General features: G+C 43.4%; 1 protein-coding gene across 5 annotated transcripts in view; it reads right to left on the reverse strand.

The window, feature by feature from the left end:
* CNOT4 (CCR4-NOT transcription complex subunit 4) overlaps window positions 1-3,967 on the reverse strand; it is a 110,381-nt gene extending 106,414 nt beyond the window's left edge. For all 5 annotated transcript variants that reach the window (XM_082059444.1, XM_082059442.1, XM_082059439.1 and 2 more), the window contains exon 1: window positions 3,609-3,967. The gene's annotated coding sequence lies outside the window, so the exon portion shown is untranslated. The remainder of the gene's footprint in view (window positions 1-3,608) is intronic.
* Window positions 3,968-13,095: the final 9,128 nt, after the last annotated feature.

The raw sequence follows: 13,095 nt of genomic DNA on the forward strand, positions 1-13,095 counted from the left end.
AGAGCACTGCTCAGGGTACAAGCCTCAGCCAAAAGCTAAGCTCCCTTTCCACCAAGTTCAGTAGCATGTTTGCTTGATCCCTATATCCACCTTTATTTTTAACTCAGTGATTAGAAGACAAAATTCCCCCTTACACTGACCCCAACCCACCCTTCCCAAGTTTGAAAACCAGCAACAGATGAAGCACCTAATAAAAACACACAAATGACTGATTAATCATTATGAAATTAACACTAACGTATTCTGCTCCAGAATAGAAACACAGTACATAGCTTCCAGAATACACAGAAAGGGACAAGCAGCGTCTTTCTCTCGGTCTGTATTTTCCTAATGCTTTTGGATGCAGGCTTCCTCATATTGTTAAAGCATGTATGTAAGATGGTTTATGAATGCATTATTTTGTACATATGTGTTTGGAAAACACTTCCAAGTTCCATTTAAATGACAGACTCCAAGAAATACCTTGGAGTTGTCACGTTCCCAGAACAGCCAAGGGGAAGGGAAGGGAAGGAAAAGAAAAGAAAAAAATATCACCACAAAACCTACCTGATCTTAGTACTACGTGGAAATCACTAGTTTAAACACTAATTCTTTCCTTTAAGCTGGTGTAGCCAGTCTAATAACAGCTAGCCAGAAGTGAAGAACATGCATTCTGAATGCTCACTAAATTAGTAGAAACTTTGATACAATTTTGAAGTAAGAAAACAATGAGGACTCCCTTTCCGAGCTCGCACAAGAAAATGCCATCTGACAAAACAAAGCATATCATCAAAGTTTCTGGTATGACATAAAACCCAGTCTGATGAAAACATGCACGTGACTGAAAGAGTTTAATGCAAAAATGCATACATGATTTTACTTAGAGGTTACATTCATATTTCCTGCTAGATACTTATACTGCCCTCCCAATTTGCTTACAGGAAGAACCAGAAGGTCTGAGCAGCATCTCAAGCCAAGCCAAACCATTTGCTACTATACTTCATTTTCCATGTCTGATAAGTGTTTATAGTGTTTAAAATGTTAACAAATGTTAACCAGTCTCCTAAACTGAATAAATTCCTGGACTATTCTCCAAGAACCAGAAGAGGTATGGGCTCTATTTATTCACGGATCCCTTACGTTGCCCCCATCCAATAAAAACAGGAAAAAGCGGACAAAGATACACACTAGAAAGCAAAGAAAGCATCAATGTATTTAAAGAGCTGAAACATACAGGACATTAGAGCAAGGTAAGTTATGTGGCCTTTCACACACACGCTTACTCAAGATATCTCAGCAATACCACACAACTGCAAGTGTGTCAAAAGGTAGTTTGTACATCCTAAGACACCATTCACCATGTGAATCTTTGAGAAACCCTGATCCTAGTTAGTGGTCTTGCTGAGCAAGTAATTTCCTTCCAACATGTGGTAAGGCCTATATATCAGTTTCATCTTACCAGAACAAGAAATCTAGTTGTCCAAGGCCTAAGAAGCAATCTTTGATCAGCCACTTAGCAGCTATCTGTGCTTACAAAACACTGTATGTTTGAAATAATATTTTATTTCAAAGAAGAAGGCAAAATTTTGAGAAATGGTTGCCAGAGTTAAGGCTTCCAGGCCCATACTTAAGATCTTGGTCAGAGTAATTTCAAAACATTTCACTCATAAAGAATATCCTAACTTTCCCGAACAACACCCATGAAGGACAACATATATCTGCTTAAAATGAATATTTTTAACTTAACAAGAACGCCACATACTTGTGTACATTCTCTCACCAGCTTTAACCCAAGCCTTTTATTTAGTGGGCACTGTAAAGCTGTTCTTCAACCTTCTGAACAAAAGGTACCAAGAAATTAATAGAGTACTATTCCTGACAGGCACTCACCACCTTTTCTCTGTAAAGAGAAAAGCTGTTAGGATCCTCCAAGACTCTTAATTGTAAAAGCTAATAATGAGACACCTGTAGAAACATGGAAGTTAAAAGCAGAGATCACTTTATCCTTGTATTCCCCCTTTCCAAAACAATCCTTTCCCCTAGACTGAACGCTGTTTGCAATTCAGCCAACTTCAACTGCCAAGCATTTCTAAACGCTTGCATGTGTTCATCTTGTTTATGAAATGAAAACTCTATCACAAAATCCCAAAAGCCTAAAATACACCATACCTGAATCCTGGACCATGCTCTAGTTTACCACATTATTAGAGAAATGCTAAGAAACAAGAAGTATATTTAAGTATTTATGGGCCACCTAAACTAATTCACTTCTCAAGCCAAACAGTTATTTTATTCACTGCTCTTCATAATCCTGTGTTTTATTTTTTTCTCTTTTTTTTTTTTTTTAAGCAGCGAGAGAAGGGCTGTAGAAACAATTTCATTCTTCTACATATTAATCTTTCAGTACAAGTGTCCCTTCTGTTAGTGCCAGTCACCACGTTTACAAGAATATGAAGTCAAAGTACAGGGATGCTCAAGTAGAGATATTTTAAAACTAATACAAAATACGGACAGTTAAAACACAAAGTCAGAAATCTGTACAAGCTCAGTAAACGCACAACTGGCCAACATTAACTTCTAAAACTTTTGGGCAGGAGTAAGCTAACATCTGCAGGTCTAGAGTTCCCACAGCTTTAACAAGTTGATAGGTTTTGCTTACATTAACATATGCTCTAGAGAGAATTGCTTCTTCTATGAACTATGTACTTGATATTAGCCAAATATATAAGCTATAGACAATTAAACCCTTTCAGGTACAATAATGAAACATTTAAAGATAATTATCTAGCGTATTTTCCCTCCCTTTTACTGTACAGACCAAGGCACCGGCAGCTCACTTTCAGACTGGCAGGTAGAGCTGTACGACCATCACTGGAAGTAGGATGAGAGCACAGACGCAGCCTTGTCATTTGCTTCTGCTAACGCACAAAATGGAAAGAGCCCCTAATATTCTGTAAGTATGAGACGGAAAGTTACGTACCAGTTATTTTATTGACAGACAAACCTCGGGAGGTTAAACGGACCATCCAAAATAACACCAAAAATAAGAGGCTGCCATTTACCATCTGTTTGCCTCTCTCAGGAGAAAAAAAAAGTGCAGATCACAAGAACAAATGGAGCCTGGCTCCGGGGAGAAGAAGAAGGGGAGAGAGGAAATTTCCACGCAAATCTTAAGTGAATCACGCCGCGGTTCCCGCGCGCGGCCGCGCCGGCCTGCCCCAGCAGAGGTGAGCGGCTCCGGGGGCACCGTCCTCCCGCACCCCCGGCCGGCGGCCCTGCCCGGCCCAACGGCTCCGCCGCGGCGGGGCGGCAAGGAGGAAATCCAGCAAGCCTCCCCCGGGCAGTGGCACGGACGGAGCCCCCTTCCCCAGCGCCCCCCGGGGAGGAGCCGCTCGTTCGCCCCCTCGCCCTCCCCACACGGCCCGGTGCCCTGCGCGCACGGCAGCTGCCCGGCGCGTCCCCCCCACCGCCGGGGCTGGCACCGGGGGTTGCGCTGAGGCCTGCGCCGTCCCAGCGAAGCCTCGGCGCTCTCGTAGTCAGAGCGGCCCGGCTTCCCCCCGCTCCTCCTCGCCTCGCCTCTCCTTCCCTCCCTCCTTCCTTCCCCGGCCTGGCCTTCAGCTTGCACTCACCCGCCTTCCTTCTCCCTGCCCGGCCCGCGGTGCGTGTGCGCGGCTCTCCCTCACGCTGCCCGGCGCGGCGGCGGCGGCCGGGCCGGCGGGGGCGGGCGGGTGGGTGGGTGGGTGAGCGTGCGGGGAGGGAGGCGAAGGGAGAAGGAGAAGGGTGGGGAGGCAAGGAGAGAGGCGGCGAGGAAAGAGAGGAGAAGCGGAGGGGGAGGAAAACCGCAGCAATGCTCCTGGGGTGGGACCTGCGGCGGCGGCCGGCCGGACGCTTAGGCGGCTGCTCCGACGACCTTTACGCGAGAGACGGGTAATCTCCGAGCTCGGGGCGCTCCGCTGCCAGCCCGGCCACCATCTTACATTAGGGAGACTTGCCCTGGACGCCGCCTCCCCTGCGCTTGCGCCGCCGACAGTGGGCGGGGCGCAACGGCGGGGGACGGGGCGCGACGGCTGCGGCTGCGGCCGCGACGGCGCGGGGCACGACGGGACTTGTAGGCGGTGGCGCCGGCCAGGGCAGCGCGGGAGGAGGCGGCTGCTCTGCACTCCTGATCCGGGGAGGGCCGGTCCCTTTCCGTCACCGCTGCCGCTGGGTAAGGCCGGGGACGCCAAATCCTCTCTCCAGGCAGGGCCGACCAGCTCCTCCCGCTCCGTGGAGTCCCCGGCCGTAAATCCGCTGCGATTTCAGCCACCTGTTGCTGGCAATTAAACCTGCAAGGATTTAGAGCACTGGATTGATTTTTATTTCCCTCTCGCTGATGTTGCTTTGTTGTTTGTCTATTTGTTTGTATGTTTTTCTCCCTCGATGTCGAAGCGACCCCGTCTACATCCCCGTTAGACTGTGCCGCTTGTTGGCTGTAAGGTCCGGGGCGGGGATGTCCCCGCAGAAACCGGCTATCAGGGCGCTGGAGTCGGGACTGGATGCGGCTCCCGCTAAAGGCAACTCGGGCAGCGGTTTCTCGCAGCGCGTCTTTCCCCTCGCAGGCCGGGAGAGCGGGACTGTGCCCTGCGCTGTCCCGGATCTCCCGCCCACGGGCGGCGACCTCTGGCATCTCCCCGGCCTAGCAGCCTCGTCCTCTGGGAGGGGACCCCCGTGCCACCCTTAGCTTTCATTTTTCCTTTTTTTTTTTTTTTTTTTTCTTCCCCCTTCATCCTCAGAGGTTCGAACCGCGAGGACCTGGTGTGACAGGATTGCTTCGCTAACAAGGACATCTCTTTCTGAAGCTGCAAAATTTGGAGAGCCCTTCCATGTTCCCCCGGCTCCCAGGCTGCTGTGCTGCTGTCCCGCCAGGCTCAATTTCGGGTGGCCGAAGCCTCCCTCACCTGTCTGGAGCATCTCTGTTCCCCAGGCATGGCTGTCCCGTGGCAGCAGGCGCTCACATGGTGCTGCCCCTTTCCGGAACAGATTTTTGTTATTGTTACTATTATTATTATTACTAGGATTTTTCCGAGTACATTTCCCATTTGGAACAGAAGCCAAAGGCATGGAAAAAAAGGTGTTTTCTTGTTTTGTTTCTTTTTATTTCAGTAACAAAACCAGGCAAATTCTCTTTTCATGCGTAGGGGCTGTAGGTAATTTTGACAGAAGCAGCTTCCTGCAAATTCTCAAGGACAGGATCTCTCCCCTGCCAAAGAGACTTTTTCTTTTGGCGTTTGTATTGCCAGAAACTCACACTTCTGTCTCCTCTTTCTACCACAGTCACCCTAGGCTGTGAGCCTGTTAAAACTGAACCCATAACTCTTCCTTCCTTTTTCCTGTAATCTCTGTGCCACACCAAGGACCACATCACATCAGCTAACAGACAAAAAGAGCGCTTTTACTCACTGCCTCTGTAGCTCTCCAATGGCTTTTCTGCACCAGCATCCTTAGCTCTCCAAACAGGCAGCCTCATCCTGGGTGTTTAATTATTAGTTATCTCCAGTGCACAAGGCATTACTACTTTTACTATGAGAATACCCACCTGAGAGCTTTACTTATTTCAGCAACTGATAGGAAAGAGAGGTGTTCATCACAGAGCGCACTGGCATAACTATTTTGTTTAGTGGCATAATGTTTTTCTTCTTTACTTTTGTGGTTTAGATTGAAGTGTTATACTAGCGAAGTATTATATTAGTACAGCCTCATACAATATGCCAGTTCCACTAACACTAAACTACTTTCTGTTGGCATAGCTCATTCTCCTTCCACAAGTAAGTTAACGTTACCTTGTACATATTAAATTTGATATTGATATATGTATATCCACAACAGGAAAGCTCTATGAATTAACTTTACCACTTGGCTGCAGGCAAGACGCAGGTCTACATAAAAATAAACCCTGTTTTCCGTAGTAGTCTTGATATGTGAACACAAATACAATGCTTTTTTTGAAAACAAAACATAACAATGGAATATAAACACCTATATATGTGAGAAATTCCATATTTTTCTGCATATGTATTCAACTGTAACATATACTTCATACATATAGCTACATATTAAACAAATTCAGGTGAACATATAAAAACCCAATATATTTCTCAAAAAGTGTATAGTTTTCAAATTTTCATAACCTATATATAAACCTTTAGGTTCCAGAAGTACCCATTATGTAAGTAACTTACGTAAGTAATGTCATTGTTGACACACATAATACCTGGCAACGTTTCCTGTTGAATAAAAGCAAGTACTCTGACTTGGAAAGAAAGATTAAAAATAATATATCTAAAAGCTGCAATTCTTGGGCTGAGTCGAGGCTGTTTATTAAGTGAATTCTGTGATTTCTTTCAATCCAGTATTTAAGAGTCTTCCTCTCAATAAGAGTCTGTTCATATCCGTTTGCTGAGCCCTGCATGAACACAAATTTCAGCATCATCCACTAATAACATAGAAAAAAACCTACATGGCTGAAGATTATTTTGGCTGATATTACTGAAGCTTACCCATAGTCCTGCTTCCACTTCTGTTTTAATCTGGTAAGAACAATTCACTAGGCCATCATGTGGCCATTGTAAGATTTAAGATGTCCTAAAATTAATTATATTTTTGCTATTATTGTAATTATTTTCATTAGATCTGTCTTAAATAGCCACATTTTTACACCATTTTTGCTTTTGGAAATGTTTGGTTTTCATTTGTTTTGAACAGATCATAACTGAGCAGGACTGTTTCTAAGAAATCGTTTCCATATCTACAAGGAAAAGCTTTCAGAATACATTTTCTTGGAAATAACCAGTGTGTACCAGCTAAAATAAAAATGTGTATCTATATGATTGATTTATTGTGGTTCAGCCCCCATTTCCCTGTGACTTGTTGCGTATGCACTGTTGTGCATTGATCCACACCACATGCTGGGAAGATGTTCTCACAGCCAGTGCTCCACAGCTACTGTCTTGTGGAACCAATTTAGGAACCTACTGGGATTCAGCAGCTGGGGTGAAACCAAGCTATTTCAGGAACCCTCCAGTATTAAGTCACTACCATTTCAAACGTCTGCCAAGCTGTGTGCAGGAAATGCAGTGGAGATCGTCAGTGGAGCGTCCTGAGAAGGGATTAGAAAGACACCCAATGCTGGGGTACTGATACTGGCAGAAAAGGAGGAGATAGAGACTGGGTAATTCGCATGCCTGGTTGGGATGAAGAGTAATTATGCTGGGACTTAAGGATGGTAAAGTTTGCAAAGCATCTGTACAGACTCCAGTCTGAACGTTTGATAACAAAAAACGAATACAGCAGCAACTCCGCATGTGGACATGTGTCACCGTGAGTGCCTCAGTGCTTGCCAGCAATCCAGTTGGCTTGCTGTTCACTGGATTGATGCTGGTCTACCAGTGTGTGCTGGAAATATGTATTATGTGTTTGTTTCAGTGTGCTGGTACTGAGAAAATACTTCAAGATGTGGGAAGTTCATGATCCCAAGTTGTGGTGGAAGCAGTGGCTGGACATGTGTGTCTCCTATTTCAGACTGAAATAGAAATAAAATATATTTTTTCAAGCTTCTGCAAAGCCTCATTGATTACTGTGGAAATTTCGCAGATATTAATGCAGAATGATATATAATAGTTGACAGATTTTTTAGAAATCCAGCCTTATTTACTGCAACAAAAATAAGAATTGCTTCCCAGACTGCAATGGATGTTAATGATGTGTTCATTCCTTTCGTCCCTTTAGGAGATCCAGACATCTTTCTGTTTTTCTGGCTAATGATGCCTTTTAGTGGGCAACTGTGTTGGAGAAAGGGACTGTCTGACTCTTCTGAGTAACTATAGAATAATAACGAAGGGCTTTGTCTCAGGAAATTGAAGGGCATGTAGACGAGCCTCACAAACACTCTGATCAATATTTGCTGCAAGTGGCAGATGTTCACCATGTCTTGTTTGAAATCCTTAGGAGAAGGAGGAGGTGTCCGTGCTGCTCAGAGAAACAGGGTGAGGGATTTGTCCTGTTCTTTCTTAAATGAGAAAATACAGTGGTGAAAAATAAGTGTATTGTAGCCTAAAGTATGAAAGAGATGCATCTTTTTATATGTTTTTGTGTTATTAGGGGAAAATGAGAACTTTAGTGGGATGCTTCAGCTGATTTTTTTCATGATAACCTTTACTTACTTGGCATAACTGGCACAAGGCACCTTGTCTGCTAAGTGCACCTATCTTTGCAAATGAAAGCAGAATTCACCTCTGTTTTCTGGAAAGAGTGCAGTGGGGACCTCTGGGAAGCTACCACTGCTCTTGTAAAACTCTGGGTGCACTTGAGGTAGTGGTATAGCATCCCAATATTCTTCAGAAGTCTGTTCCCTTCTGCACAATTTACAACAAATCTTCCTGTATGTTGTTTTCCTTGTCCCAAACTCCCCTGAATGTAGACACTCATGTGAAAGTCAATGCAAGTTGTCACAGCAGCCTTCCAGCTTTTTTTTTGCCTTCCATTCACAGAACCCTTCGATTTCTTCCTATCCTCCTTTTTTGAAACATTTTTTATGCACCAAGCAGCTTGCAATGCTCATATTCCTCATCATAATGATGCCTCGGTTGCCAGGGAGAAATTGCAAATATTTGTCATTTCTACACTGAACTCAGCACCAGTGACAATAGGTTTCATATTTTTTTCTCATTTTTGGAATGTCATTCCCATCTGTTTTTCCAGCCTGGGCTTCCCTAGGAAATGGATCTTCTCAGGGAACCCAGTAGTGTGTAATAAGATGCCTCCCACTCTACATCTCCTTTCTGTAGAAATCCTGTGCTGGTGTTAGAATGAGAAGGAGGGAAGAAGACGCTGGGTTCATGAGAGGTGAATAGTAACAGGATTCAAGTTTGCAGTTCTATGTGCACCTTTGTAGCAATGTTACTTTCAAGTGTCTTTCCAAGAGATGAGAAAAAGTGTTACCAAAAAAGGCAATGGATAAATCAGAAAAATAAGCAGCATTGAACAGAAGGATACTGAGGTATATTCAGTTGCAGAAGTGAGAGAGACAAGATGCAGATAAGCAACAAGAAGGTTGCATTGTTTTGTTCTGTGGATAATATTAACAAAATGGAGCACAGTCTTTGTCATAAGATCTATAATACACACAGGTCAGCATCATGTGCACTGGAATGGAGCAGACTTTAGAGCAATTGGCCTGTATCCAAAAATTTTATATTGCTAAAGATTTGATTACAAGTGTCTTATAATCTCAGCATTTTGAAATGTTTAATTTTGGTAATTTGTCACATAAAATGTAACAGGAGCTAAAGAATGCTGAACAAACTATGAGCCAAAGTATATTTGCTATTGCTTTTTCTCCTGCATCCGCTGTTGCAATAAATATGCCTGCCCTGCAATCTGTGTTCCCTTTAACTCATATGGTGCTGCCACATTCTTTGAGTGGTAGGAAGAGTAGCAGTGAGCCCAGGTGTGTAGTCAACCAGCGCAAGGTGGAGACAGAAGATTTGAGCTCTTGTTTGTGGAGCACCACAATGACCACTCTAGGGAAGGTGGTGTCAAATGGATGGAAAGAGGTTCATAGTTCATACAGCTCATTTCCACTGCCAGGGATGTGATCTAGATAGTACCTAGTGTAGAGATGCAGAGCTACCATATAATACAGGACATCATAGGAATATTTTTCCTGTGCAGCATTTTCGAGCTGACCGTCTATCTGGGTTTCAAACAGCATTTTTGTAATTTCAGTCTTTGCATTTCAGTTTAGTTGTTTGAAAGAAAATACTAGCTCTACATCTCCCGATTTGAAGTGACGTTATTTGACAGCTGTGATGAATCACCTGGGTATGTTACAATATTTGGGTTCAGTGGTGAATTCTAATGGATAAATCTTTCACAGCTCAGCCTATTCTGGACAGTTAGAAGTCCCGAAGATTCTGTTCACATCCCTTGTCCCCTTGTAGACCAGCCAGGGTTATTTTGCTCTATGGTGGCACTGCTCCTTTCCTCAGGAATGTCTCTCTCTTGCATTCAGTTTGGCCAACACTCACAAATCCTAATATTTGAGTCATTGTCATGGAGTAGGGACTGGACATGCTACACACAACCCATGAGACAATACTGGGGAGGAAAAGAGGTGCTAATCTAAAAGAATGTGTGAATCTGTGGGGGGCGGGAGGGGGCACACAGTGGAATTGCAAAGGAAGCCATCAACATTCAGTGAGAGTGATAACATGCCTAATCCAGATGATCTTGTAACAGAAGAGGGCACTCAGGGGCCAGACAGCAAATAAATCTTATCGCATTACACAATGAGGGAAAATCATTCAAAAATGGACAGAATCCTCTTATGAGCTTGATGCAGCTCATAGCTGAAGGCCGTGGGCTGGTGAGCCTGGGTTTCATTCATGCAAAAAGCAAGCCCAGCCACTCTAAAACAATCTTTGTGAATGCACTCAAGCCGTCTCATTTAAAATATTTGAAGTAACATTCCTGTGTAGATGGGTCTTCATTATGTCACTTGTTATTGTTTTCAGGGAGTCGTCACCTGCTCTTTAAAGTGCAACATACATTATAAGAGAGAATGATTGCTCATTGTTGTTGTATTCCTTAATTGCCTTCTATATTACTGTGTTCAAAGGAATGTGTTTTTCCTCTTCTGCCCTTCTCTGCCTGCATCTGACAGGACTCAGCATTTTCCACAGAGCTCAAAATTGCTCGCATTCTTATAAAAACGCCTCAGCCATATGGGATTTGCTGAGATGAAATAAAAAGTGCACAACTTGAGAAAATGCAATACTCGATCCTGCGTATTGATTCCATGGCCGCTGTATAAACAGGAACTGTTAGTTACAAGAATTTCCGTGAACTTTATGAGCATTGAAGCTCATGTTCTGCACAAGCCAGGTGTGACGGGAGTTCTCCTGTCAAGAAAGTATGACGTTGCGTTAAAGGATTGGGGTGAACTTTGATGCTTGTAAATATATTGCACCAGCCAAGTTCCAGCTGCAATCTTGCAGCTTTCCAGGCAGATCTACTTCCTTTTTTCCAAAGGAATGTGAGCTACTGCAACTAATTTTATGCTATATAAATAATGCTGATAGAGAGACAAGCCTGAAATTAGGTAGGTTAGATAGGCAAAATAATAGATTAAATAGGAAAGTCAAAGCATTTGTTAATCAGAAATATGAGTATGTTCCTTAAGGAGCTGCAGGAACCCGACTGTAATGATGACAAATGAGAGATCCCAGAACAATAAGATCAGTCTTGCATATAGGCAGCACCGTAACTAAGACTCTGTATGACATAGATGCACTTGTTGTACAGAGAAATTGGGCCCTTATATTCTGAGAGAGAACATTTCCTCTTCTTAACAGCCTGTGCTTGACACGCTGATAGAGCGAAGGTTGTGCTGCGTGCCTTGTGCTGCTCTGCTCTCCTCCTCCTGCTCCATCTTCCCGCCAGCACCCTGCAGCATGACGGGGCCAGGCTGAGAGCCACCAAGGGCAGGGGGAGCAGTGACCAGCCTGGTATCCCAACTGTATCATGTGGGTTAACCGAGACACCTAAAGGATGGTAGATATATTTCTATTTAAATGTATTTTTTTGTTCTTTCATATGTGTTTTAAAATTTTACTGTGTTTTCCCCTGCAAGATTTAAAAATCATTGGCATATTACTGTGCGAATAGGAGAATTTTCTGCTAACAGGCCAGACACAGAATTAAAGACCTGAGTAGACCTAGTTTGTTTTACTCCTAATAATCTACCACTTGTTTTTTTAAGGAATGATAAATTGCCTCTGATTCTTAAATAGGTTGTTTTAAACTGTAGATAGTCAGCCTCTGATAGGAGCCAGATTTTGCCAAACCATCTAAATCATGTGCTTATTTTTACTTTAACTTACTTTCATTTTGTTTTCTTCTCCTTACTCTCTTTGTATGGTATCACACCTGGGAAACCAAAATGACATTTTACACAGCAAGCTTCAGCACATATGTGCCATCAGCACTTCCACTGATGGTATATTGTGTCACACTTGCCTGAATTGCTTATAATTTGTTTTATGCAAACTCACTGTATGCTGGGCCTTAAAATGTACCGCAGAGTTGTTGGACTGACATGGGGAGGAAGAAGGATGTGCTGAGTTTTTTGTGCAGTTTTAGTCCATGCCTAGCAGTATTTCTCCTAACTAGTAAATAAGACAATGTAATGTCTAAAAGCCACAACTTTCAAAACTTGTAGGTATTTACATCTGTGTGGGATCACATGATAGTAGCCTGATTTCAAAAACAGGTGAGCATTTAGAACTTCTCCTGAGATCAATGAAAACTCATGTCTGAAAGACAGTTCCATTCTGCAAGTTTACCACACGGGATTTCCATGTTGAATATTAGACCTAGACTGTGGAAAACACTGGGTACAGTATTATGATACAAAAAAGAGGGGAACCAACTAGATTCTACCCAATGTATCCAGAATCTTCCATGCTTAATCTCTTGGGTGTATGGAATTGAAATAAATTTCAAAAATACTTCAGGTTTTTCTGACTTATGACTAAGCAGAATAGTAGGTAATAAAGAATCTCCTGAGAGATGAGAGTACTGTGGAGTAAGATGCACAGGGTGATGCTTGACAGTAGGTTCTGCCATAAGCATGTGGACAGCTTCATTGTCCTCAGAGGAAACCCATTTGTTGAACTGACATGGTGAGCCATCACTTTCTTCAATCTCCGCTGCAGAAGCAGCAGAGTAAGAGCATTAAGATGAGGTGGGGAGTCAGCTACTTCCCACCTGAGTTAAAAGACTTTGTAAAAATTAAGGATGAGAGGGAAGTGAGTTGCCAGTTGCTTGCTTCTTCAACCCTTCTCTTCGCAGATATGAATCTAGACACCGGACTTTCTTCCTTCTGAGTAATAGATACGTTTCCTCATTCTTCTGAGCAGTACATGCCTTGACTCATTGCAGGCCTACTTCAAAGGCACAAAAGTCAGAAGGAGCACCCTCAGACCTTTTCTCACTAGAGTGAATTCATACATTATCACCTCAGGACAGGTAAACAGTAAGTAGTCTTAGCTGAGGTCTTAGTAAAGACAAAGGACTTAT

Source organism: Streptopelia decaocto (genome assembly GCF_964273445.1).
Source record: "Streptopelia decaocto genome assembly, chromosome: 1".
Taxonomy (NCBI): Eukaryota; Metazoa; Chordata; class Aves; order Columbiformes; family Columbidae; genus Streptopelia; species Streptopelia decaocto.